The sequence below is a fragment of the Peromyscus maniculatus genome, chromosome 8, assembly GCF_049852395.1.
Source record: "Peromyscus maniculatus bairdii isolate BWxNUB_F1_BW_parent chromosome 8, HU_Pman_BW_mat_3.1, whole genome shotgun sequence".
NCBI classification, from domain to species: Eukaryota; Metazoa; Chordata; class Mammalia; order Rodentia; family Cricetidae; genus Peromyscus; species Peromyscus maniculatus.
Genome location: NC_134859.1, coordinates 66,763,448 through 66,788,272, shown reverse-complemented (window position 1 = coordinate 66,788,272; position 24,825 = coordinate 66,763,448). Strand labels below are relative to the sequence as shown.

The 24,825-nt window shown below is 42.1% G+C and overlaps 1 protein-coding gene and 1 pseudogene across 2 annotated transcripts in view; one reads left to right on the top strand and one right to left on the bottom strand.

Moving 5' to 3' along the window:
• The window catches only part of Myo1d (myosin ID), a 316,231-nt gene that overhangs the window by 9,003 nt on the left and 282,403 nt on the right, over window positions 1-24,825 (top strand). The window lies entirely within an intron of this gene.
• LOC102916870 (synaptonemal complex central element protein 2 pseudogene) lies at window positions 17,500-18,096 on the bottom strand (annotated as a pseudogene).

Here is a 24,825-nt window from a genome sequence, read left to right as displayed (position 1 = left end):
TGACTGCTCTATAATTACTGGTTAGGGCTCTTGAAGAGATCTATGTTTTCCATACTTTAGTTTGGGGGCATTTGTGTGGTAGAAGAGGAGGGAAATGCTTGCCACAGGGAGACTGGAAAGCACACAGGCTTGAAGCCTGCCTGCCCCAACTCCCAACCTCAGTTTCCCTTTGCCTTGTACTAGCACTGTGATTTAGGCTCGCTAGACCTCAGTGTCATTGTGTGTGGACAGCGATCACCCTCTAGAGTTACTGGGATGAATCATCTGTGTGGAAAGGGTCTGGTCAGGGATAAGTTTAATTCCCACTTAACTCATGTTGACTCTTCCCTTCTCCTTCCCATAGTGTCTTCCCTCCCTGCCCTGCCCCGCCCCTGTGAGTGCTTGAAGTAGCTGTGTTCTTCCTCCCCCAGTAAAATGGAGGAGTCATTTGTTTTGGTTTTATCTGGGAGGCAAGATGAAAAAGGTCCTGTGAAGAATTCTGGTTGCCTTGTAGAGAAAGCAAGATGTGTCCCATGTTCTACCTGGTTCCTCTAAGCCTCCCTTATGGGAATAATGGGCTATTGTGAAATTAAGTGATAGCGTCTTAATAGGTGGCCAGAACATAGCAGGTCTTCAGTGAGTGCTTAACCCCCTGGTCCAGCCCCTTGCACTGAACATTCCCTGGCCATGCTCAGTTCACTTTGTAACCGCCACCAGAAACAATCGCTTCTGCAAGAGTACTTCTGTTTACTTCCTGAAAACCATCTCAAACTCCCCACAGCAAGCCCTTGTGCAGCATTTGATTCTGCATGCCATGTTCTCTGCTCTCCTCCGAGTTGGTAACATTGGTCCTCAGATCTAGACACTGATAGCCATGTGATAAACTTGTAAGCAGAGAGTCTTTAAAAATAAAACAACCCTGAAACCAATTTCCTTATGTAACTGTGGATTCTATATGATTTTCTTGTACTCCCCAGCTTTAAGCTGGAGACTACTTGAATTCTCGCTGAGCCCTGTCCTGAGTACTTTACTAGGGCTTTCCTGTGGAAGTCACTCTTTGAGAGATAGTTTATTGGGGTAAAGGATGTATTAATGAATGAATCGATGTGAAATGAAATATGGAGCCCAAGTAAACAGTACAGATAATTCATCATTCTAAGTACTCCCTAGACATATTTTTAAGAGAATTGATGACAACATAATGAAGAGCTAGCTGTACATATGTATATATTACAGCCCAGGGAGGGTTGAGAATTGAGATTGGAAGTGGCTTGGGCATACTCCCTAGAAGAGGCACAAGCCGAGCAGACCCTTGGTGGAAAAGAACTGTCTCTCATTGGAAACAGTGTTTTTCCTGCTGCCTTCTTGCCTGAGCCTCCCTGGATGGCCTTTCTTCTGTTTCTTCCTACTCAGTGTGAATGGGCTGGCCATGCTGCTAGCCAGCTCCCATTGCACAAAGCTGCTTTCCCCCATAATGCCTGCACCTTTTTAGTTTTCTCTTAAGTTGTCTTACAATTAGAGATTAAGTTGAATTGATAAAAATTCTCTTAGAAAGTCACATACTACCAGGCATGGTGACTTGCATGTATAATCCCAACCCTTGAGAGAGTCTGAGGCAGAAGGATAACCCTGAGTTAAAAGCCACTCTGGGTAGGCCAGCCTGGGATATAGAGTATATTTCATAAAACGAAAAGGAGAACAAGACATTGATATTCACCCACACACCCTCTCTGGGATCACATACTTCTGAGGCAGCCTAGGCACACTAGTGTACACTGGCCTAGTGTGGTTACTCTCTTTCATGCCTCCCTGTGGCCCTCTGCCGGAATGAGGGACTAGAGTTTTCATTTCTGAGAAGTGAGTTTGCTTTGTGGTGCTGAGGAGACGGATCTGGGATGGAGTGCTAAATGCCATTGTGAAGGGGTGTGCACGGTATTGTAGTTCAGGTTATTCTTGGGGAGGCTGGTCCTTGTGACAAGGGAGAGTGGCCAAGGAAAACCTTGCACAATTACAATCGCTGGCTCATCTGAGTCTGGAAGAGGACAGGGAACAGGAAATCCCCCCTCCCTTTGTCTCATGCTCAATTACTGAACTTCTGAGACTCAGCACCCAGACTGTTGTGTGCAGGGATCATGACACTGTGGGCAGGAGATGTTTGTGAGCCAGCCTGGGAATTAGATCATGGCTTCCAACAGTTCCTGATGAGATGGAATGGTCTACTTGTGGAAAGCAGGGCACTTTAAAGCAAAGGATTCCAGTAAGAGGCTTGAACAGTTGGAAAAGTATATCAAGACCATCATCTAGCTCCTTGTCCATACTTTGCCCCCTTGTGATTTCCCCCACATCCTAGCTCTACTCTAGAAAGTACCCCAACTTACAGTCCCCACACAGCTGCTTCATGGATGTTGCCATTCTGACTAACTAGGACTCTGTCTCCCCCCACATTCTGTTCAACTCACAACATAGCAGTAGAGCTCACTTTAGTGTGATTAAAGCATTAACTCCAACATGGCTGTTTTGCTTTACTAGAAAGACTGCTTACTGCTGAACATGATTTTTTCCTACAGGAGCCACAGGCCTCGTACAAAGTTCTAATATGTCCTTCTGGAATGATTGGAAGGCATATGAAGGAGCAAACACACTTTCTTTTAATTTCTCCTTTCCATATCTCTTCCACGATTATATTACTGTCTTGATTTAAAAAAATAATTTACCATTTACACAGAAGGTTCACATAAGCAATAGAAGCAATTTAATTGGTTCCAAAAAAATGGTTTCACCTAAAACAATGAAGCAGACATCAAGAGAATCTCAAACAATTTTTCTTTCTGTGACCACAAAGTTGGCTTTGAGGACTTGTACAATGGAGGATCATCTGGAGCGGCTGTCTGAGGCAACTGGCGCATCTCAGACCTGCTTTGTCTGCAGCATCAAGTCAGGAAAAATGTCATGGTCAATTTTTTAAAAGGTCAAACACTGTTGAAAACACTTCGACTTATTTTGAAAGACCCTACCATTAGTCTTGTTTCAGTTCTGACTTACATAGATATCTGGGTCATTTTGAGTTTATTATAGGAATAGTCTTTAATATTATTAGGTTGAGTTAGCAGATTCTGTTATCCTTCTCTAAATTCTTATGATTCATAAGAGAGCCTTTAAAACATATAACAAAGCAGAGAGTTCAAAGTCAAGCCTGGGCTACATGAGACCCTGTCCCCAAATCTCAAACAATCTAGACTAGTTTAAATGTCCATAAGTTACAACTGTGGGAACTTGCAATCATATTCAACTAGTTTATCTGTCAGTTTGTGTTTGTGTCTTACGTTAGCCTCTGTGTCCTGAGGGCTAGGCAGATGCTAGTCTCCAAAGGCCCATTTCCAAGCATTAAGGACAAAGATGATTTTACATGTATGAATGAATGAATACATGCATAGTATTTAACCATCTTTGTTTTCTTGTTAAGCTATGTACTTTTGTTTTCTAAAAGATAGGATCTTAGCCCTGGCTGGCATGGAACTTACTGTTGTAGACAAAGCCATCCTTGACTTATGATGATCCATCTACCTCTGCCTCTAGAACACTGGATTTCAGGCCTGTGTCACTGTGCCCAGCTTCATTTATGGTGTTTAATGTATGCCTTTTCCTTGTTGTGTTTTGTGTATCATGCCTTTTCTGTTGTAACTTCAGGCTTTGGGAACACAGGAAAATAAAATTAGCATTTCTCTCAGGGGAGAAGGTAATATAATATGTTTGGGGCATCTTTGTGAAATGGTGACTCCCTCTTTTTTCTTTCAAAAGTTTGTAAAGAAACTGGAGAGATGGCTTAGTGATTAAGAGACTTGCAACTCTTCTAGAAGACCTGAGTTTGGATCCCACCACCACATTGGGCAGTTTCACAACCACCTGTAACTCTAGCCCTGAGAGGATTCCACACCTTCCTCTGGCCTACACACACACACACACACACACACACACACACACACACACACACACACACACAGTCTTAGGAAAAAGAGTTGTAGAACTTAGGCATGTGATACCTGAGCCATAAGATAAGGTAGAACCATGGCCAAGTGTCCTGTAACATTGAACACTCAGACATTGTTGCTCACTTTAGCCAGTTAACTGCATTTTCACCATATCCCCCCAACTTTTCACAGCATCGTGATGCATTCATTCAGCTTTTTATCATTTGTTGAATGTCCACAAGGCAGAGACACTTTCATATAGCAAGTCCAGTGACCATGCTTATTTTCGTGTGCTTTTTAGAAATCAGTACTCTGTATTATTCCTGGCCAGAGAGGTATGTAGGAGCAGCCTTGGATTCAAAGTAGGGTCTAATAGGGCTTTGGGCCACCTGCTTTCTGTGGTTTTCAGCAGAGCAGCTCTGTTACGGACTGGGGATCCAGAGACTTCTCCATTTGGAAAAAGCACCAGGCACTGAGAAAGCAGCTTATAAACTACTGCTACAGATTTAGAGCTTTAGCCTCAGAAACATGTGCACCCCAAAATTAGAGGTCCTCCTAACCAAAAGCAAAAGTGGTAGTGCCATATAAAACAACCAAGGAGACAAATGAGCTCTGTAGTTATACATGGCTGACCACTCGGTGCTTTGGTTCTCACAGCCTGCATGTCCTAGCCTTAAAATGTGAATGTGTCGTACATTACAAGGCTGTTATCAAATGAGATGTGCATTGTTTTGTTTTGAGACAGGGTCTCGCTATGTAGGGCTGGCTGTCCTGGAATTCCTATGTAGATCTATTTGCCTCTGCCTCCTGACTGCTAAGATTAAAGGCATGCACCACCGTGCCCAGCTAGAGTGTTTCATTCTTAACATGTTCTAGGTGCTCAGGAATAAGTGTTCCCTCAGTTTTGCTTCTTTGAAGAAAATGTCAAGCTGGGCATGGTGGTGCATGCCCTTACTCCCAACACTTGGGAGGCAGAGGCAGGCAGATCTCTGAGTTAGAGGCCAACCAGGTCAACAGAGTGAGTTCTAGGACAGCCAGGTCTACACAGAGAAAACTTTGCCTAAAAAAAAAAAAGTTCTCTTGTGCTGGAGAGATGACGAAAAGAGATGGCTTAGTGGTTAAGAGCACTGACTGCTCTTCCAGGGAACCTGGGTTCGTTTCCCAGCATCCACATGGCAGCTCACAACTGTCTGTAACTTTAGTTCCAGAGGATCCAACACCCTCACACAGACGTGCATGCAGGCAAAACACCAGTGCACATTCAGAAAAGAAGAAAAAAAAATGTGAAGATGTGATTTTGCTTTTTTTTTAGTAACTCATTATCATGGACATAATTTTGAACAATTGTTTTCAAGCCATTGTATATAATTCCCCCGTCCCTAAATTGATGTAAATAATTTAACCTTTAGAGTATATGGTTAAGTCTACATGATTTATTTCCATCTGCCTCCCCATGAATCTTCTCTCCCCTCTTAAACGTACAAATCTAATCTGCTGTGGGTTCAGCAGTCAGATAAGCTCATTAGAAGGGCATAGAAGAAAGGAGTATGTTCCGATGAGATAGGTCTTATGTGTCATTTGTGGGACATCAGTCTTAAGAAGCCTATGTCTTGTCTTCTCAGCTGAGAGCCATTTTTTATTACTTTGGTATGTTGGTTCAGGAGGCTGAGTTCTAGGTAGATGCAGTGCCACTCGAAACTTATTACTGCCCTTGGCATTTGGATTATGTGTGTGGTTGAATGGGAGCAGAATTTTCCACACTGTAAGCCCTTTGATTGCCTGCTGACTTGTGGCAAGCAGCTGCCATGTTTCCATTTGCATCTCCTACCTCTTAGGCTCCTGTTTTATCTGAAACCTTTGATGAGGAGGAACTTCCTTAATGTTGTCTTAGTTTGTCCTAGGCAGGGACCGCTCATAGTCTGAATTGTATCAGAAGTGCCTGCCAGTAGAGACTTCCTGGGCTCCATTTCCTGGAGACTGGTTTATGATTCTCAGGATGTCCAGGTGATTCTTGTGTACACAAGATCAGCAGTCACTATCCAAGCAAGTGTGCTTTTCAGCTTTGAGGAAGCAAAATGGGGTATGACTGTAATGTGAGCTGACTGGCATATTAACAAGTAGAACAGCCAATAATCATGTTTGCCATTTTGTTATAGTTTAGTTGTGTAATAGTCATGTGCTACTCTTCATCCCTGCATTGTGTTTTCTGTTCTTTCATCCCATGAATAGGCCTCTCCTCCACCTTTGCCATGCTGTGTGTTGTTTAACTCTCTGTGTCCAGGTAGTTGTTGTCTTGGTTTCTTGTGACAGGATTTCTCTGTGTAGCCCTGGCAGTCTTGAAACTCACTCTGTAGACTAGGCTGGCCTCGAACTCCTGCCTTTCCCTCCTGAGTGCAGGGATTAAAGGCGTGCACCATCATGCCCAGTCTGTATCTAGGTTCTCAATTAAAAAAAAAATCTGGAGGAGGGAGATGACTCAGTGGGTAAAATGCCTGCTTCGGAAGCACGAAGCCCCGAGTGGACCCTAGTGGTGCTCGTCTGCAAACCTAACACTGGAGGGATGGGGAAAGAAGAGTGCAGAGACAGGCAGATCACTGGAACTCACTGCCTAGCCAATCCACCAATCCAGTGAGTTCTGGACTCATTGAGACTGCCTAAAAAAAGGAAGGTGGAATGTAGTAGAGGAAGACATCTGACCATTGATCTCTGGTTTCTACATACACCAGCATATACATATATATGTGTGTGTGTGTGTGTGTGTGTATTACACATATATATACTATATATACATGCATGCTGTATGCACATATACACAAATGTGTATGTATATATGTGTGTGTAATATCTTGTTAATACTTTGATACATTTCCTTTGTAATTTTTTATACATATATAAGTATATGCCCTTTAAAATTTGGAATCTTCAGTTTTCCTTAAGAGGTCAATCATGTTCCAGTGGATGACCCAGGACCATGAGTATATTAGCAGTACAAATTGTACTCAGTGGGTTAGTTTTTAAAAGGAAGGGAAGATACATAGTTGGACAGGGGTGGAGTGGAACTGGGAGGAGTTAGGGGAGAAGTAGGGGGTGAATATAATCAAAATACATTGTATACATGTATGAGATTCTCAACTAATAAAAATATTTAAAATCTTGGACTCTTTTTATTTACTCAATGTGTAGTTTTGTAGGTTGCTTTCTTATGTAGCATAGCATTATTTGTGCTTTCCTGTGGCATTAAGGGGCTTTTGGAAGAATGATGACCACCATATCTTCTTTATTCTTGCTGTATAAGAGTGACTCGAGATGCTATGGCCCTTGTGCTTATGAAGCTGATCAACCAGCAGGAAGACATACTAAATTGGTAAACAATGAGAAGGGTTGAAGGGAAAATGCAGGGTTTCTTCATCAGGGATATTAACATGTGCAAACTTAAGAGTATGCCACAGAAAAGGCACTTCGTGGGGAAGTTGACTTTAAGATTGGAAGGATGAGGGATCTGTGTGTGGCAGAGTGTGGGAGGAGGCAAAGAATCAGATGGGGAGGGTCCCGGCCAGGCAGAATTAATCACATGTGGGTAGCAGAGAGAAGGAGATCTCTTGAGACAAGCAGACTCTGCACATGTTTTCAAAATTGCAAAGTGCCCAGTGATACTAGAATCTGGGTGGAATGAGGCAAGCAAAGTGGGGGCACGTGACAGTGGAGCACTAAGTCAGAAACCACATTTGCTAAAGGCCTTCAGAAGTGAGGGCTCAGACCTTAAGTGCCGTGGAAGCGATTGAGGGGCCGAATGCATCTGTGACAAGATGGCAGTACTGGGTGTGAAAGCGTGCTCTTCCACATGCTTGCTTTAGTTTTACTGCCCAAACGCCCCAGGTCCAGTCGCTCTTCCGAATGTCTGCTTTCACCAAGATGGTGAATTGAGCACACATTTGGCAGTTGCTTTCTCCGTGTTTCCTGTAGTGTGATAGTAAACATAAATAAAGGCCTAGGTGTGCTCTCTAGTGCAACGAGGCTGTTTCTTGACTTGAAGTGAGTCTTGATAGTGCATAATTGGGATTTTTTTTTCTGCTTCAATTGAGAGAGTATTTCCAAGCCATGAATTCTCTGAAAATTCTCCAAGTCAAAATTTAACACCCAAAGGGAATACTCCAGGTTTTTCACTCCTGTACAAATGCACAAAATGAGAAACAGCATGCAGTGGTGACGTGGCCCACAAGTACTCTATTCATTTTTCTGTTCCTCTCTTTTCCTATCTCAGTTTGTAATTTAGTAACTATTCAACTTCCTTTATTATTATTTATAAGAAATGTTGCTTACAAAGATCTGAACATATGGAACCATGGAAAGGAAACAGTGTGAGTGAAAAGTAACCACTGGTTCTTTAGTGAATACTAACTGAACAATACAAACAGAAAGTAACTTGTAGAGGTGACAAGAAGAGGGGCTTAGTTGATACTATGTATCAACATTGTTCCTAGCTGTATCCATGGGCTTGGAAGTGCCGCTGTACCTCCTCCCACGTCTCCTGCAGGCATGAGTAGTTCCTACTCTCACTCTGTGTCAATTTGAATGCAGTTGGCTGCAGTTGAAAAGAAGCCCTGACCGCAGCGGCTTAAATCAAAAGGAAACACAATAACCAAACCAAGCAGCCTGGAAATGAGCGGTTCTGCCATGCCCTGAGGGCCCAGCTTGTGACTCCCTGGGTCCTATCCTTCCAGTTCTTCCATTCTCATCCTGGTGCAGATCATTGCTGTAATTCTGTGCATCCCACCTGGACACAGTCACCTCCAAAGGAAGGCGAGGGACTGCCTGTTGTCTCATGTTCCATCTCTGCTCTCAGCAGACCTCTTGACACATGTAATTTGTCAGTATTTGGTTGCATGCCCATTACAAAGCCTGTTAGTGGTGAGAGGTGCATGATTATCAAGGTTAATTTAGAATCATTGGGAACTGATTTTTTTGCAACATTTTCCTGGTTGTGTAGTAGGAAGGCTGTACCTGAACAGCCAGCTTCTTTTAAAAAGGAAAGAATTATATGGGTGGAATGGAGTGTTATGAGGTGACCAAGAGTGTCTCCTCTGTATATTTTCATAAGCTGTGTGGATAGGCTGGAGTTCATTCAGAAAAGAATGCTTCCTGTGAAGAGATACTTTTTTTTATTAAGAGATTTTTCTATTCATTTTACATATCAACCACAGATTCCCCTGTCCTCCCTCCTCCCACCCACCCCCAGCCTATCCCCCAACCCACCCCCCATTCCCACCTCCTCCAAGGCAAGGTCTCCCATGGGAAGTCAGCAGAGCCTGGTACATTCAGTTGAGGCAGGTCCAAGCCCCTCCTCCCTGCACCAAGGCTGTGCAAAGATTCCAAAAAGCTGGCTCATGCACTAGGGACAGGTCCCAGTCCCACTACCTGGGGCCCCTAAACTGTTCAAGCTAAACAGCTGTCTCACTTATCCAGAGGGTCTAGTCCAGTGCCATGGAGGCTCCTCAGCTATTGGTCCACAGTTCATGTGTTTCCACTAGTTTAGCTAGTTGTCTCTGTACTTTTTCCAATCATGGTCTCATTAAATCATTTAAGGAGTGACTGAAGAAAATAAGATATAGATCATGATTTAAAAAAAAAAAAAAAAACGACAATATTTTGAGTAGGAACTGATTGTGCTATTTTGGAAGATCCCAGAAGATAGAATCTGTACCAGTAGGTAAAAGTGCTTCCCCTTTTCCTGAAGAATGTCATCCTAAAGCTATTAGGTCAGGGCAGAGCAAGGTAAGTATCCATGTCAAGGGTAGGGGAGCTACAGGGGCCAAGATTAGGGTTTGGAGCCCAAGCTAAATGAAGGGGGTCCATACCTGAGGAGCTGGTGTGGAGAAGAGAGCCTCTGAGCAGGCAGGGTCTTGGAGACAGCAGCTAGCTTAGCTCTCAGACTGATGCTGCCCCAGTGCTTATGTTCAAGTAGCCCTCAGAATGGCGTGTGATTTAAGATTTACAAATAGTTTATCTCTGGAATTTTCCATTCAGTATTTTTGGGTTATAAGCTGACCACCGGTAATTGAAACCACAGGAAAGGAAACCACAGATGGGGGGGGGGGGCTGCTATAGTTAGGGAAGCAGGGCCAGCTTCTGTGAAAGGGGAAGCAGGGGTAAATTAGTTATTGAGACAACTGCTATGTATGGAGCTATATTTGAGGGGTTTTATTCCTTATCTCTTTTCATCTGCTCAGCTTTACACAATAAGCTTTATAGATGTGAAACCCACAGTGAATTAAGAGGCAGTTGGGAATTTGAAACCGAATTGGCTGAGTTCAAAGCCCATGACCTATCAACTACTGACCAGCACAGCTTCCTAACATGATAAAGGCTTCAGGAGACTGGTAATGTCTGTAAGATACTGAAGAAGAGTGTTTCTGAACACTCAAGTTGATATGGAGGTGATCACAGAACACGTATGAGACCTAGATGGTAAAAAACAAACGAAGTGTGAGCAAATGGCTAGCCGATGAATCTTGAGAAATACATTTATTCGCTTGTGTGTGAGTTCTGAGGATTACACTCAAATCATTAGTGCTTTTTTGTGCCTTGGTTCAAGAAGCGTTAAGTCCTATACAGGACTGTCAATAGTAATGACCTTAAGAGGAGCCAGGAGACGAGTGTCCAGGGAGGTTGGAAGAAAGCCAGCAAGTGTGGTGGTATAGGATTCAAGAGAAGAACAGAATGATTGACAAGGGTAGACACCCAAGAATGTCTAGGGAGTTAGAGACAGCCTCAAGGAGAGCACTGGTGCCATCAGAGAATGGCTTCAGTGGAGGGCGGAGGTAGAAAGTAATTTGTAGTGGTGGAAGAGTGAGTGGTAATAAGGCCTTCCAGAAGATTATTGTGCAGGGAGAGCAAGATGTCACCCTGAGAGGTTGAATATGAGTTTTTGGCTTCTGGGGTTATATTTTAAGCCTAGGGAGTTGAGCATGAGTAGGTAATAATATAACAGAGGGGGAGGCAAAGAGTGTGGAGGGAGGAGAGAGAAATTGAGAGATTGAGATTAAAAGGGAAGAGAGGTACAAGATGGGTTGAAATGAAAGCTCTTGTGCTCTTTGCCTCAATTATCTGTTTCTCTCCACCATACAGCAGAAACCTTGCCGTGTGAGGAAGGGTGTTCACTGACCATAGTCTAGCTGATGTGTGATCTACTAAACTGTTCCCAAAGACAGTAAGCCAAAATATGTGTCATAAGTAAGGTTTCTATTGCTGTGAAGAGACATCATGACCAGGGCAACTCTATGAAAACATTTCATTGGGGCTGGCTTACAGTTAAACATTTAGTCTATTATCATCATGGCAGAATGCATGGCCAAATGCAGGCAGACATGGTGCTAAGAGAGTTAGCTGAGAGTTCTACATCTGGATCTGCAGGCAGCAGGAAATGATGGTGACACACTGGCCAGGCTTGAGCTTCCGAGACCTCAAAGCTCACCCCCTAGTGTCACACCTCCTCCAGCAAAGCCACACCTCCTCCAACAAAGCCACACCTCCTAATAGTGCCACTCCCTATAGGCCTATGGGGAGCATTTTTATTCAAACCACCATAACATGTGTCTATATGCATATTCTGAGGTGGCAGCTAAGATATATTCTCTTTAAAGCTGCTCAACTCAGTACTGTTTTCCTGGTGTGATCTCATCAGAACTGCCTTCTTAGAAAGAAGAGGAGAATAGGCATTAAAAATGAATATGCTCTTAGTCAATGAAGGCTAGTCCTATAGGCCACTGTCTCGCAGACCCAAGAAAGTTAGTGCTTCAGACCAGTTCATCCAAAGAACTCTAAGCCATGTTTTTCAGGGATGAGTGTGTTTTGTAGCATGCATTGTTTACTGTCATGGTTACTCTTCCTGTCATTTAGCTTGGTTCTGAAGAACTGTTTTGATCTGTATAAAAGATTGACAAAGTCTTTAGAGGCGTGCCAAAACAATGTGATGTAGTGGGAAATGGAAGTATTAGGTTTAGTGTTAAAGTGCAATAAGGAATAAGTCAAAACCTAGCAAGAGCACAAGTGTCCATCAACATGGGATGGGAAAGTGAGTTTTGGTATTGAAAGACTCCTACTTAGCAGCAAGAGTGAATGAACTATAGCTACAAACAGCACAAATCACTTCATAACACTGAGCGAAGGAAGCTGGGCACCAGGCAATTCCTACTCCCCACCTCCATTGTCAAGTTCAGAAACAAGCAGCACTTATTGGTAGTTGGAGTTATGACAGTAGTAGCTCTTTCTGAGAGGGGAAAGAAAACAGTAATGGCGAAGGCTTCCAGGGTGCCGTGAATTCCTGTTCTCCACACAGATGGAGTGTGCTCATCCAGTTTGCACTTTGGATCTATGCCCTTTCTTGTTATATTCTACTTCAATCCAAATGTGCTTTAAAAGAGGACTGACCACAAGGAGCCTTCCAGGAAGTGGTGAGGAAACTGCCAAACTTGGGAAGTGATTGAAAATTGGTAGAAGGACTTTCACTTTATACAATAAATCCCCTCCAGCCAGTAAGGATTAGCCTACACTCTGTTAATGATAGTTGGAGGTATGTTATAGCTTCCGTGGATTTGCATTGACTGGAATACCAACTACCAAAGGTCTGTGTGTCCACACTCACACAGAAATGAATGCATATTTGTGTGTCATACATTGGTGTTTCCATAGAAACTATACCAGCACACCCTCTGGATTAGAGTGGATTCAGGTAGTGCGCTCATCCAAGGGAGTGTCTCAGCTCTAACCTCCAGTTCATGTGTGTGCCATTGCCATGGTTACAACCTGTTTAGTTTTTAGCTTGTGTTCATTGCTTCTCAAATTTCTAGTTCATATTGAATTAGTTGCCTTTCAAGAATTGCACACTTATGAGGTGTGCTTCCTCATGGGCTGTGTTGAACTCAGTTGATCAGTATACAGGAAGTACAAACGATCTGACATTATTAGTACTTGTCAAATAAAATGTCATTTGCCATCCTGAATAGAGTGTATAGTGTACCCTGAGGTGAAGCAAGAATCATTTAGGATTATTTATTTGCTAGTGGCTTCATTTGTGATTCCTCTTTTTACCCAGCAGACACTGCAGCTGGTTTCCATGGATGTGCAGACTTCACATCCAGGTTTATTTCAGGTGGGGCTTAGCTTTTCTTGGAGGGGGTGACTCACCCATGGGGAATTTTGAATGCTTAAGTAAGGAAGAGATCTGTTTTTCAGAGTTTCATAACTTTTTACTAGTCACTACTCTGCCAAGATGCATTTTATTCCTTTATAACCCCTGTGAGTCTGAACTTCCTGATAATTTTGATTAATAAATTAATAAGGGTTACCAAAGCACATGTTTGAAATGAAAAGTAACTCTCCTTGACATGAAAAGATTTTATTTTTCTTTGGCTTGTACTAATTCTAGTATGGTGAAGTTGAATTGCTAGTAAAGAGAATATTTGTTATTTTTCCGTTTTTAGAAAATTAAGGTAATTTTTGCCTATTTTTGAAACCAGTAGCTATGAAAAGTGGCTTTCAGGCTTTTGCTTTAGAAGAAGGGAAAGAACATTGTGGGAAGGTTTTCATAAACCAACTTAAAAACTTGCATACGATTAGCACAGTGATTCTCAACCTTCTTAATGCTGTGATCCTTTAATACAGTTCTTTAGGTTGTGGTGACCCGCAACCATAAAATTATTTTCATTGCTACTTCATAACTGTAATTTGGCTACTGTTATGAATCATAATGTAAACATCTGTGTTTTCTGATGGTCTTAGGCAACCCTGTAAAAGGGTCTCCAACCCTTCAAAGGGGTCATAACTCACAAGTTGAGAACAACTGATCTACCCTGTGCCTGTAAGCCAAACTATTCATAAAAGTATTTGTACATTTGGTTATCTGTCATCTTTGTAGAGGCACAAAGATGAACAAACTCTTGTACAGAGGAAAAGACACAAGAAAAGTAACCATAGGAACATGAGCCATAGTGTGGTGGGAGTAAGGATGGCATGCTGCAGGAACTGAGAGAAGGATACTCCTGCTTGGGAGGGTAAAGTGGACTTTTCCAGATATTTGAACTAAGGGGTGAGGACGAGGTTTCCAGTGGACATTGAAAGGATAAGTTCATTAAGTCCCATGCTAAGAACTTTTTATTTTATTACATGATGATGGGTTGCCATTGAAGGATTTTTTGAACAGGGGAATAACTTGATCCAATTTATACATTAGAAAAATGACTCTGTTGTTAATAAAGAGGAAAATTGTGTGCCTAAGGCTAGAGGTAAAGACACCATTTAGGAAATTGCTGTTTAAACAGTTCAGGTGAGGTCTGAGGATATAGTTCAGTGGTTTAGTGCTTGATTAGCATATGTTAAACTCTGGGTTTGATACTCAGTAAGCATCACCATCCAACACCCTCCCCACCCCCTGCCGCCAAAAATAAAAAAAGTTCAGGTGGGACTTGTGAAGAAGTGGGAAGAGAAAAGGAAGCATGGTTTTATATTCCAGAGATAGACTGGATTGGCCTTGTTATGAGTATTTGATTGGATGTTGATGGAGTCTTGTATGACTCACCTACTTGCCCGAAGTAGGAATTTCAGGAAGGTAGAGCTTTTGACAAGAGCTATCAATGTAAAAGGAATGGAGGTTTGGAATGTTAGTTAAGGGCAGAATAGCAGGTTGAAGTTGTTACTCATATTGGTCTTCATATGGAGTTGTCTAGTGGCCAGGTGGCAGTAGAGTTCTGAAGCTGAGGAGGGTGGTGTTTCCTGGTAATGTGGTTTGAGAGCCCTCTGTAGATGCTGAGGTTTCTGAAGCACATGAGATGACCTCTTGGGAAATGTATTGAGTGAGAAGTGAAGGTGGATACCACCTTTCTGTTGAGTTGACCCTTGATTTCTTTTTAAAATGTTTGTTTTTTCCTTCATAATAGGTAAATGATATACATGATCCTTGTGGAGAGCTTCAAAATCCACAAGAAAATCACTTCTATTATTTGGAACATTTTCTTCCAGACCTTTTCCCCTGTCTACGTATTTCCCATATAATTTAACTAAAACTAGACAACATTATATTTTTGCTATGTAACATTACTGTAATTTCAAACATAACACCATCTTTTATCATAAGTAACCTAATATTTAATGTTTCTGTGCAAGGATTACTTCTTTTATTATTGATGATCACAATTGTCTTAACTAGAGTTCTGTTGCTGTGATGAAACACCATGACCAAAAAGCAAGTTGGGGAAGAAAGGGTTTATTTGGCTTACACTTCCACACGGTAGTCCATCATTGAAAGAATCAGGGCTGGAACTCAAACATATAGCAGGAACCTGGAAGCAAAAGCTGATGTAGAGGCCATGGAGGGGTGTTGCTTACTGGCTTGCTCCTCATTGTAGATGTAGCCAACCGTCTTATTAAATAAGTAACACAGAACCAATGTAAAAGAGAAAGCCAAGAGCTCAGAGCTCAGAGCTAAGACCTTCCTTAAAAAAAAAAAAAAAAAAAAAGAAAAGGGGAAGTGCTGTGGGATGGTCTATATGTCAAATTGCTCTGATTGGTCAATAAATAAAACACTGATTGGCCAGTGGCTAGGCAGGAAGTATAGGCGGGACTAACAGAGAGGAGAAAAGAAAGAACAGGAAGGCAGAAGGGGTCACTGCCAGCTGCCGCCAGGACAAGCAGCATGTGAAGATGCCGATTAAGATATATCAGATTTGACCAGCCAAGACCCCCTGAAAGGTCTTCGATGACACCATGGCCCAGATGATCCAACATCCAGAATCGTTTCAAGGGAACTGGCTCAGACGATACAGTCTCATGGACTATTCCATAATCCTAAAATTTTCTTTGTGTCCCCATAAGATACAGTGCCCCCCTCCAGCAGGAAGTAATAAGAGAAGCTACACCCAAATTCCCAAATTATATGTAATTTTACTTTGTTAAGGTTAAAACCTTCCTTTTTGAAAAAAAAAAGGGGGGGGGGGAAGTGCTGTGGGATGTTCTGTATGGCAAATGTGTTGCTCTGATTGGTCAATAAATAAAATACTGATTGGCCAGTGGCTAGGCAGGAAGTATAGGTGGGACTAACAGAGAGGAGAAAAGAAAGAACAGGAAGGCAGAAGGAGTCACTGCCAGCCACAGCCAGGACAAGCAGAGTGTGAAGATGCCGGTAAGCCACGAGCCACGTGGCAAGGTATACATTTATGGAAATGGATTAATTTAAGCTATAAGAACAGTTAGCAAGAAGCCTGCCACAGCCATACAGTTTGTAAGCAATATAAGTCTCTGTGTTTACTTGGTTGGGTCTGAGCGGCTGTGGGACTGGAAAGTGACAAAGATTTGTCCTGACTGTGGGCAAGGCAGGAAAACTCTAGCTACACTTCATGGCTTGCTCAGTCTGCTTTCTTATAGACCCAGAACCACCTGCCCAAAGGTAGCCTCACCCACAACGGGCTTGGGCCTTCCCCCATCAATCACTAATTAAGAAAGTGGCTCAAGCCAGCAGTGGTGGTTCACTGCCTTTAATTCCAGCACCTGGGAGGCAGAGGCAGGAGGATCTCTGTGAGTTCAAAGCCAGCCTGGTCTACAGAGTAAGTTTCAGAACAGCCAGTGCTAAGAAGAGAAACACTGTCTCTAAAACAGAGAGAGAGAGAGAGAGAGAGAGAGAGAGAGAGAGAGAGAGAGAGAGAAGAGAAGAGAAGAGAAGAGAAGAGAAGAGAAGAGAAGAGAAGAGAAGAGAAGAGAAGAGAAGAGAAGAGAAGAGAAGAGAAGAGAATGAGAATATGCTTCATAGGTTTGCTTATGGAGGCATTTTCTCAATTGAGGCCCCTTCCTCTGATGACTCTACCCTGTGTCAAGTAGACATAAATCTAGCCAGGACAACAATCTTATCTTATATGGATTTCTAGGAGTAACAGAGTTTGATTAAAGGTGTGACCCATTGGGAAATATTTTATCTATTCAATATCTTTTCCATGTAGTTGTATCAATATCTACTACCAGTGATAGATAGTTCTAATATTTTATGGTTTTATGGAAGGAAAAGTCCATACAAGAAATAGTTGAATCAGAAAATAATGGTACAAAAAGAAACCAGTGGCTCTGTGAGGATTTCTAGAACAAAGCATCAATAGTAGTAGATGCTAAAGAAAGGTCACATTAAAAAAAAAAAAAGAGTGGATGAATACATTGGGTTTGGTAATGGAAGATGTCAGTATAATGGTAAAGAGTTAGCTAGGTTACAATGAGCTGAGGAGTACCTGAAGTGGATAGTTTATTCCAGATTTTTAGTTACAAAGAGACAAGGGGCGGGGTGGTTCATAAGTAGAGGGACCACAGGCTTGATGAAAGGTATTGTGGCAGTTGGGCTTTTTTTTTTTTTTTTTTTTTTTTTAAGAAATCAAACATTTAATCAACTGTAGGTGTGGGTTGGGTGAATTTGCTAAAGCTGGGCCTATGGCAGGGCTAACCTTGTCACACTTTGGTAGTTAGCACAAAGATCATTGGTGGCATTTGCGTTGCGTTATAGGACTGTTTTTTTAAAAAAAAAAATCTCAGCATGGCTCCGTGGGCTCTGTGCCTTCTCTTGGTGACTGTCATTAAGACGGGAGCTTCTTAGCAGCAGTCAGCAGTCAACGTCTTTGTAACTCTGTTCTTCTGACGTGGGGACCTCAGACTGGACACACAGGTCCTTGTATACAGTTTCCACAGTATGGCAGACTTGTTTCAGCTCCATTTCCAGAAGGCTGATCTTTGCCATCTTCTAAGTGAATTCTTGGAGCCTTTCCTGAAGGATCTTGCTGTGGTGACTGTACACCTGGTACATCCTCTCCTCCAGTTTTTCTGTCAGATCCGTGACCTTCATCTTGAGGCTGTCCCTGAAGTTGGTCATAAGTGCATGGTTCTTCTGTCTGCTCTCTTTGATATTTTCAATCAGCTCCTGGGCTTGCTTCTTCAGGATTTCAATGCTGGAGTCCAGAGAGGAGAAGGGTCCTGGCAGCTGGTAGTTGGCACTGGCTGCTGCTGCGCCAGCCTCTCCCTCAGGGTTCTCATTCTCATTCTGATGGTGCTCCCCGCTCTCCACAGTTTCCTGGGGTCCCTGGTCCTTTAACTCCACAGGAGGCACGTCCACTCCCTGGTGCTCCATTTTGTCTTTTCCCGCGTCGGCGCTCGGTAGTTGTTTTAATATGAGTTTTAAGCGCATTTGTGGGAATAGGAGTTGATAGTGGATAGAACAAGACATGGAAGTGAGTCGATGTGGAGTCTAGAGCTCGTGAGTCATTTCTTTTTCCTGGGTAGGACAAAGGATGGTTAATGTGCAAGTAGATGAGGTATTAAGTGGCTGGAGGGGGTTGGAGGAGTTTCTAATAGATCTCATTGTGTTCTATGACAAAAGACAAGACATTGGTTCCCAGGGAGGAATGGTAGAAACATCAACTTTTGAAGTAAGAGCAAATGCGTTTACCTTCTGATGTGGGTAGCAGTGAAGTACATGCCTCATCAAGCCATGTTGAAGGCCTCCCTGCCATTGAAAACCACAGACTGATTGTAAAGCTTCCAACTTGCCAATCCGGGAGGCAGTTTGATATATATATATATATTTTTTACTCCCCAGCACTTTATAGTCCAGGTTCAGGGTAAAAGCAAAGTAACAGCCAATGTCCATCTGAGAACAATGTGGGTTGTTTGGTTGGTTGTTTTCACACATTCACTTATCTAACCGTAAAGTGAGTATAAGAAGATTGGATGGTCTGGTAAATTAGATAAACAGAGTGACTCACCTGATATATTAGTGACTTTTCTCATCCCTGCAACCGAATACCTGACAGAAAGCAGCTTCTTGGCTTTCAGTTAGAGAGTACAGTTCATCCAGGGGGAGGAGCCAGGGGCGGCTGGTCACACTGTCCACGCTTAGCAAGCAGAGAGATGAACGCTAGTACTCAGCTGGTGTTCTCCTTTTACCCTTCTTCTTCCATCGGGGCCCTAGCCCAGGGATGATGCTGTCTATATTCAGGGTGGGTCTCACCTGCTCGGGTAAACCTCTCTCGAAAGACCTGAGGTATGTTTTCTAGGTGCTCTCAAATTCACTCAGGTCAACAGTGCAACCTAAGCAGCGCACACACACACACACACACACACACACACACACACACACACACACACACACACACACACACACAGCAAGCTGGTTACCAAGCTCAAACCAAACCTTGGCAGGACCCTCCCCTCAAATTCCCGTGCTGTCGTTAAGCTTTAGAAACACTTGTATATCCATCCTTGTTATGACAGAGCTTAAACTAACAAGAAAAAACTAGGACGTGTATGATGCTGAGGAGGGAGGAATAAAAGCATTTCCAGGTTATTTCTTTATAAAATGACTATGTGTTGTAAGAAGCACAGATGTTTGGTCAGTGGAAGATGTGGAGAGCCAGTGGAGGAGGCGGCAAATGGAGGACTCACAAAGCCCTCGCATTTTTATATTTCTCTGACATTTTTATGTAAAGAGTTTTTTACTTGAGAAAAAATTATATGAAATATAATTTTTGTTTTGTTTTTTGAGACAGGGTTTCACATTGCAGCCCTGGCTATCCTGGAACTCACTCTCTAGACCAGGCTGGCCTCAAACTCATAGAGATCCACCTACCTCTGCCTCCCAAGTGCTGAGATTAAAGGTGTGCACCACCACTGCCCAGAGAACTAGAATTTTATCAAAATGAGATGTTTGCGTTCTTTGATAAATGTAACTGGGCAAACAGTGCAGTGTCAGGAGGCATGCTGGGTTCTTGTTGGAAGAAGGGCAGTGTGCACTTAACCATCAGTGGATTCATTTAAGAGGAACATTCACATGGTTTGGTTCTCTTACTGTGCTGTAAAGAAGTCAGAGTTCTTTATCAGGCTTGCTCTCATTTTGTCTCTTCCAGGACTTTAAGTGACATCAGTGCTCAGTGGACGTAAACAACATACATCCCCAAGAACAGTAACTATTAAGTAGATTTGAAGACCTCTTAACAATGATGAAAAAAAGAAGTTATTTCCCAGAGGACTGCTCAAAGACTGATGCTTTTTATGCCAGCAAAGGGCCAGTTTTTAACCACAAAAATTTCCCTGTAACCTTTCATGATTGAAAACATATTACTTGCTATTCAAAAACACAGGCAAATTAGTGAGGAGTGTTTCTAAAATAAGCTCCAGGGTTAGACATATAATTTGTGGATGACAACTCATGACACAAAGTGTGTCTCCTTCTGTGTTTTGTTTTAAATGGTAAGGGCACATGGAACCCAACAGTCCAGGCTTCAGATGTGTTTTCACAGCTGTAAGATGAGTATGTTTAATTTTTTAAGGGACTTCTGTGTTAAGTTTTACGTGTCTTAACTACTTGTTAATTTCTGACAGTTTGTGTTTTCTTATATTTATGTAACTTTGCATGGTACATAAGTTGTTAGGGGGCTTGGCATGGTCACCCAGGAACCTCTTTATTGTGGGGTTTATTTTCATAAAGCATATACTTTCAAGAACAAATATGAGACAGAGGACAGCTGTGTGGAATGAGCCAGCTCCTTGTCATGACAATAAGGACATGACACAGCATAGACTGTGGTGAGATGGTGACAGTCAGTGGTTCCAGCTGAAGTCATCAGCCAATCCCATGCTTGACAAGAATGTATTCTACTATGAAGAGAGGGTCAGCTCTAGAACTAGGGTAGCACTGGAGAGCTAATGACAATACTGTGCTTCCTCAGTAACATCCAAACATTGTTCTCTAGATCATTCCCAGATACCTACAGAACTACTTGTCTTCTTAAGGAAACACAACAGAAGAATGAATTAGCTTTTGGAGTAACTATTTTGATGTAGCAGAAAATCCCACAGAAGTTACAAGACTCCCTTATACTTTTCATTCAGCTACACCACTTGTTTGAATTTGCCTTATCACCCGCACCCACTGTTTGAGAAAGTCACAGACTTTATACCTCCATACCTCAAAGGGTGTTTCCTCAGACCAAGCAGCATTTTAATGTGTCCACAGCCCAGCTGTATAAAGCAAGCCATCCTATACTGCATTGTATGATAGCATCGTATCCAGGTCCTTATTGGGCTTTGCTAACTGCCCCTAATAACATTGAGTTTAATAATATACTTTCCTGTTGCAAGCTTCATTCACTACTTCTTAACTCTCTTAATCTCAAATGAATTAACTCTTAAGTGGAATGAAGAGGACCTGGTTTTCAGAGCAGGCATTGTGTGTGTGTAGCCATGGGAGCATCATCTCTGAAACATCATGACAGAAATTTTCCTTAGCAGGTATCTTGTAAGAAATGCTTGTGCTCTGGCCCATCAGTTAGGACATTAATTTGCAGATGGATTACTTTCTGTGCAAACCACCATTAGTTCTTACTAAGTCTTGCTGTTTTGTGCCGATCACAACAGTAAACCAGATTTTGGATATATAATAGCTACCTTTTCGTTCTTCTAAGTTCTTGATGAAACAGTTCAAAAGTTTCAAAACATGTCCTGCAGCATGTCTTTAACTTAAAAAAAAAAAAAAAGTGACAAGCAGCCACCATCTTCCTGCTGAAAATCAGCATTGCAGTTTCTTTTTGCTGGGCTCTGGTTTCCCTCCCAGGTGAGTGTGAACAGAGCACAGATGATTGTGGGTGCAGTCACACCTAACTTGCGCCATGCTTGTCCCAGTGAAGAATGCACAGCAGTTCTTTGTACTGAGTTTCTTTCTAGAAGTCTGGCAGAGTTGTCATTACACTTCTGAATCATCCCCAAGACAGAAAGAGATCGTAAACTTAGACTTCCTTTAAAAGCTTTTGGCTAAATGGCATCAAACAACTGAATTCAGTGCAGTTGTTAAGCAGCTATATTGTTCAGAATTGTGATTATACAAATTCTACAAAAATCAGAATTACACTGCCCTTAATCTCTATTTTGTCTGAATTATTTATGGTTTTCCTGAATGCTTGATTGCAAGTATAACTAGCTACTGTGCTTCCTTTATATTTACATTGTCAGTGTGCCTCCTTAATGTTTAATTATTTGAAAGTTTATGATGTTTAATACATAAAATAGGTAGTTTCATAATACTATTTACTGTTGAAAGGCTATCTTATGTTTCACATGGTTGAATTTTAACCCATAAAGCACACAGTTCTCTTTTTCTCCCAGGAAACATGGGTACTCAGCTGTGGATACTCCATTAGTAAACCTCATGATGTGCTTTGTGTATACTGTCTGCTGTAGTGCTGATCAGGTATACCTAAATGGCTGATAGATCTGTGTGAGCTCATGATATGCCCCCATTTTGGGGTACTCCCCAAGATGATGCTCATGTGGGTGCTCTATTCTGCAATTTGCCCTTTCAGAGGTCAAGACCAAAGCCACACAAGGGTGTGGTGGTATTGTGTTCCCTGAAATGTTGTACACCCTAATAAACTTATCTGGGGTCAGAGACAGAACAGCCACAATATTAAACATAGAGGATAGGCAGTGGTAGCACACGCCTTTAATCCCAGCACTTGGGAGGCAGAGCTAGGCAGAAATCCATGTGTTCAAGGATATAGCCAAGCATGGTGACTCATGCCTTTAATCCCAGAAAGTGAGCCTTTAATCTCAGGGAGTGATGGTAGAAGGCAGAAAGATATATAAGGCGTGAGGACCAGGAAATAGAAGCATTTGGCCTGGTTAAGCTTTCAGGCTTTTGAGCAGCAATTCAGCTGAGACCCATTCTGGATGAGGACTCAGAGGCCTCCAGTCTGAGGAAGCAAGACCAGCTGAGGATCCGGCGAGGTGAGGTAGCTGTGGCTTATTCTGGTTCTCTGATCTTCCAGTTCACCCCAATGTCTGGCTCAGGTTTGATTTTATTAATAAGACCATCTAAGATTCATGCTACACAAGGGTGTATGTCCAACAGCTAACTTCCCATCTTGTTTCATCAAGTCCAAATTGCATTGTAAGCCTTTCTGAACTCTGAGGCAAAATCCTAGTTCATTTAGATGGAAGAAGAGGATAAACAGATTCTAGGCAGGCCACCCTACAAAGTACACTGTCCTTTGCTTCAGGGTCGTCATCTACCCCTCATCTGTCACTCAGTGTTTTCTACACCAACCATCTTTGGCACTTGAGTTCAGGACAGTTTCCCCTGCAGTATTTCAGAAGTCATGCTATGTGGAATAAGTTGACCATATAATATTTTCCTTGCTTTGAGGAAGGCAAAGCAAGGGTGTGGAAAGCTACCACATGAGCGGAAAATGCTACTGGAGTGGGAATCACACTGCTTCTGTTATGATGGAAACTTTCCTTGTCTGGAAGACCCAGAATATTCACCATTGGCCACATGTGATTATTGAGTCCTTGAAATGTGACTGGTGTAATTACAGAACACAATTGATTTTTAAGGAATTTAAACTTAAATAGTTCAATGTGGTTAGTGGCTGACATATTGGACTGTTCAGGCTAACACTGTCATTCAGCAGTGTGAGACTGGACATACCCCTCCACCTCTTCTAATTCAAGCAATTTCTCTTTAAAGTGAGGATCACACCCGCCCCCCACCATCTTCTTCACAGCCTTAAAAACCAAATATGGTTATATATGCAAAGTCTTTTTTAAAATCACAAATTGAAATATAAAATGACATTATCAAAATTATGAGACCCCTGTGTTTTATCATAGTAAAACTGGAAACACTCACATTTTGCTGATAGTATCAGTACTATTATTTCTCTTGTTTGAATGCTGAGCATTTTTTAAAGCAGGTATAAACCTAGAGTCTATTGAGCAGATAAAGGAAGCAAACTTGATTATTATTATGGATGTTATTATATATGATTATTATGTTCTCAAAAAATTTCTAAGTAGAAATTGAAATGGAGTTTTAAAATGAGAACCATACAAAATAATATATAGATTTTATGGTTTTTGGAAAATGATGTGAAGATGGTAGTGGTAGCATAAGCCTTAAAGTCACACTGAGGTGGCCGAGACAAGAGGCCAGCCTGAGTTACATGTGAGACCCTATCTCAACACCCCCACCAAGAAAAACATTTTAAAAAATAGAGCAAGACAGCAAGTGATAAGGAACACTCAAAATCTTGCTACCCAGGATGGTTGTTGTCAGTGGTTTGGTGTAGCCTTTCAGGGTTTTTGTCATTTTGTCTTTGTATAGAAATATAGGCCAGGTATGACAGCACATACCTATAATCCTAGTGCTTAGGGATGGAAGCAGAGGCAGGAGGATTGAGAGTCTGAGGCCAGCTTAGGTTTGTAACAAGACTTCTGTCTCAAACAGCCTCACATACATACAAAGACAGAAATATGTAGCTTTTGCTTATATAATTAAAATTTTAAATGTATTGACATTTTTACATGTCAGTAGGTAAGATTTACTTTAAATATTTGTAGCTTTCTAATTACAAACCATCCTAGTTTGGTTTCTATTGCTGTGATCAACATCATGACCAAAAAGCAATTTAGGGAGGAAAGAGTTTGTTTTAAGTTGAAACAAACTCTATAAAGTGTAAGTTGCACTTTATAGTCCATCACTGAAGGAAGCCAGGGTAGGAACTTAAGGCAGGAACCTGGAAGCAGGAACTGAAGTGGACACTGTGGAGGAACACTGTTTAGGCTTCCTTCTTATGGCACAATCAGCTTGCTCTTCTATACACCCCAAGACCACCTCCCGGGTTAGCATCACCCACAGTGGGCTAAGTCCTCTCACATCAATCATTAATGAAAAAAAAATATCTCCCCAGACTTGCCAACAGGCCAATCTAATGGAGGCATTTCTCAATGGAGGTTTCTCTTCCTATGACTCGAGCTTGTGTCAAGTTGATATAAAACTAACCAGCACACAGATATAAATTTGTAC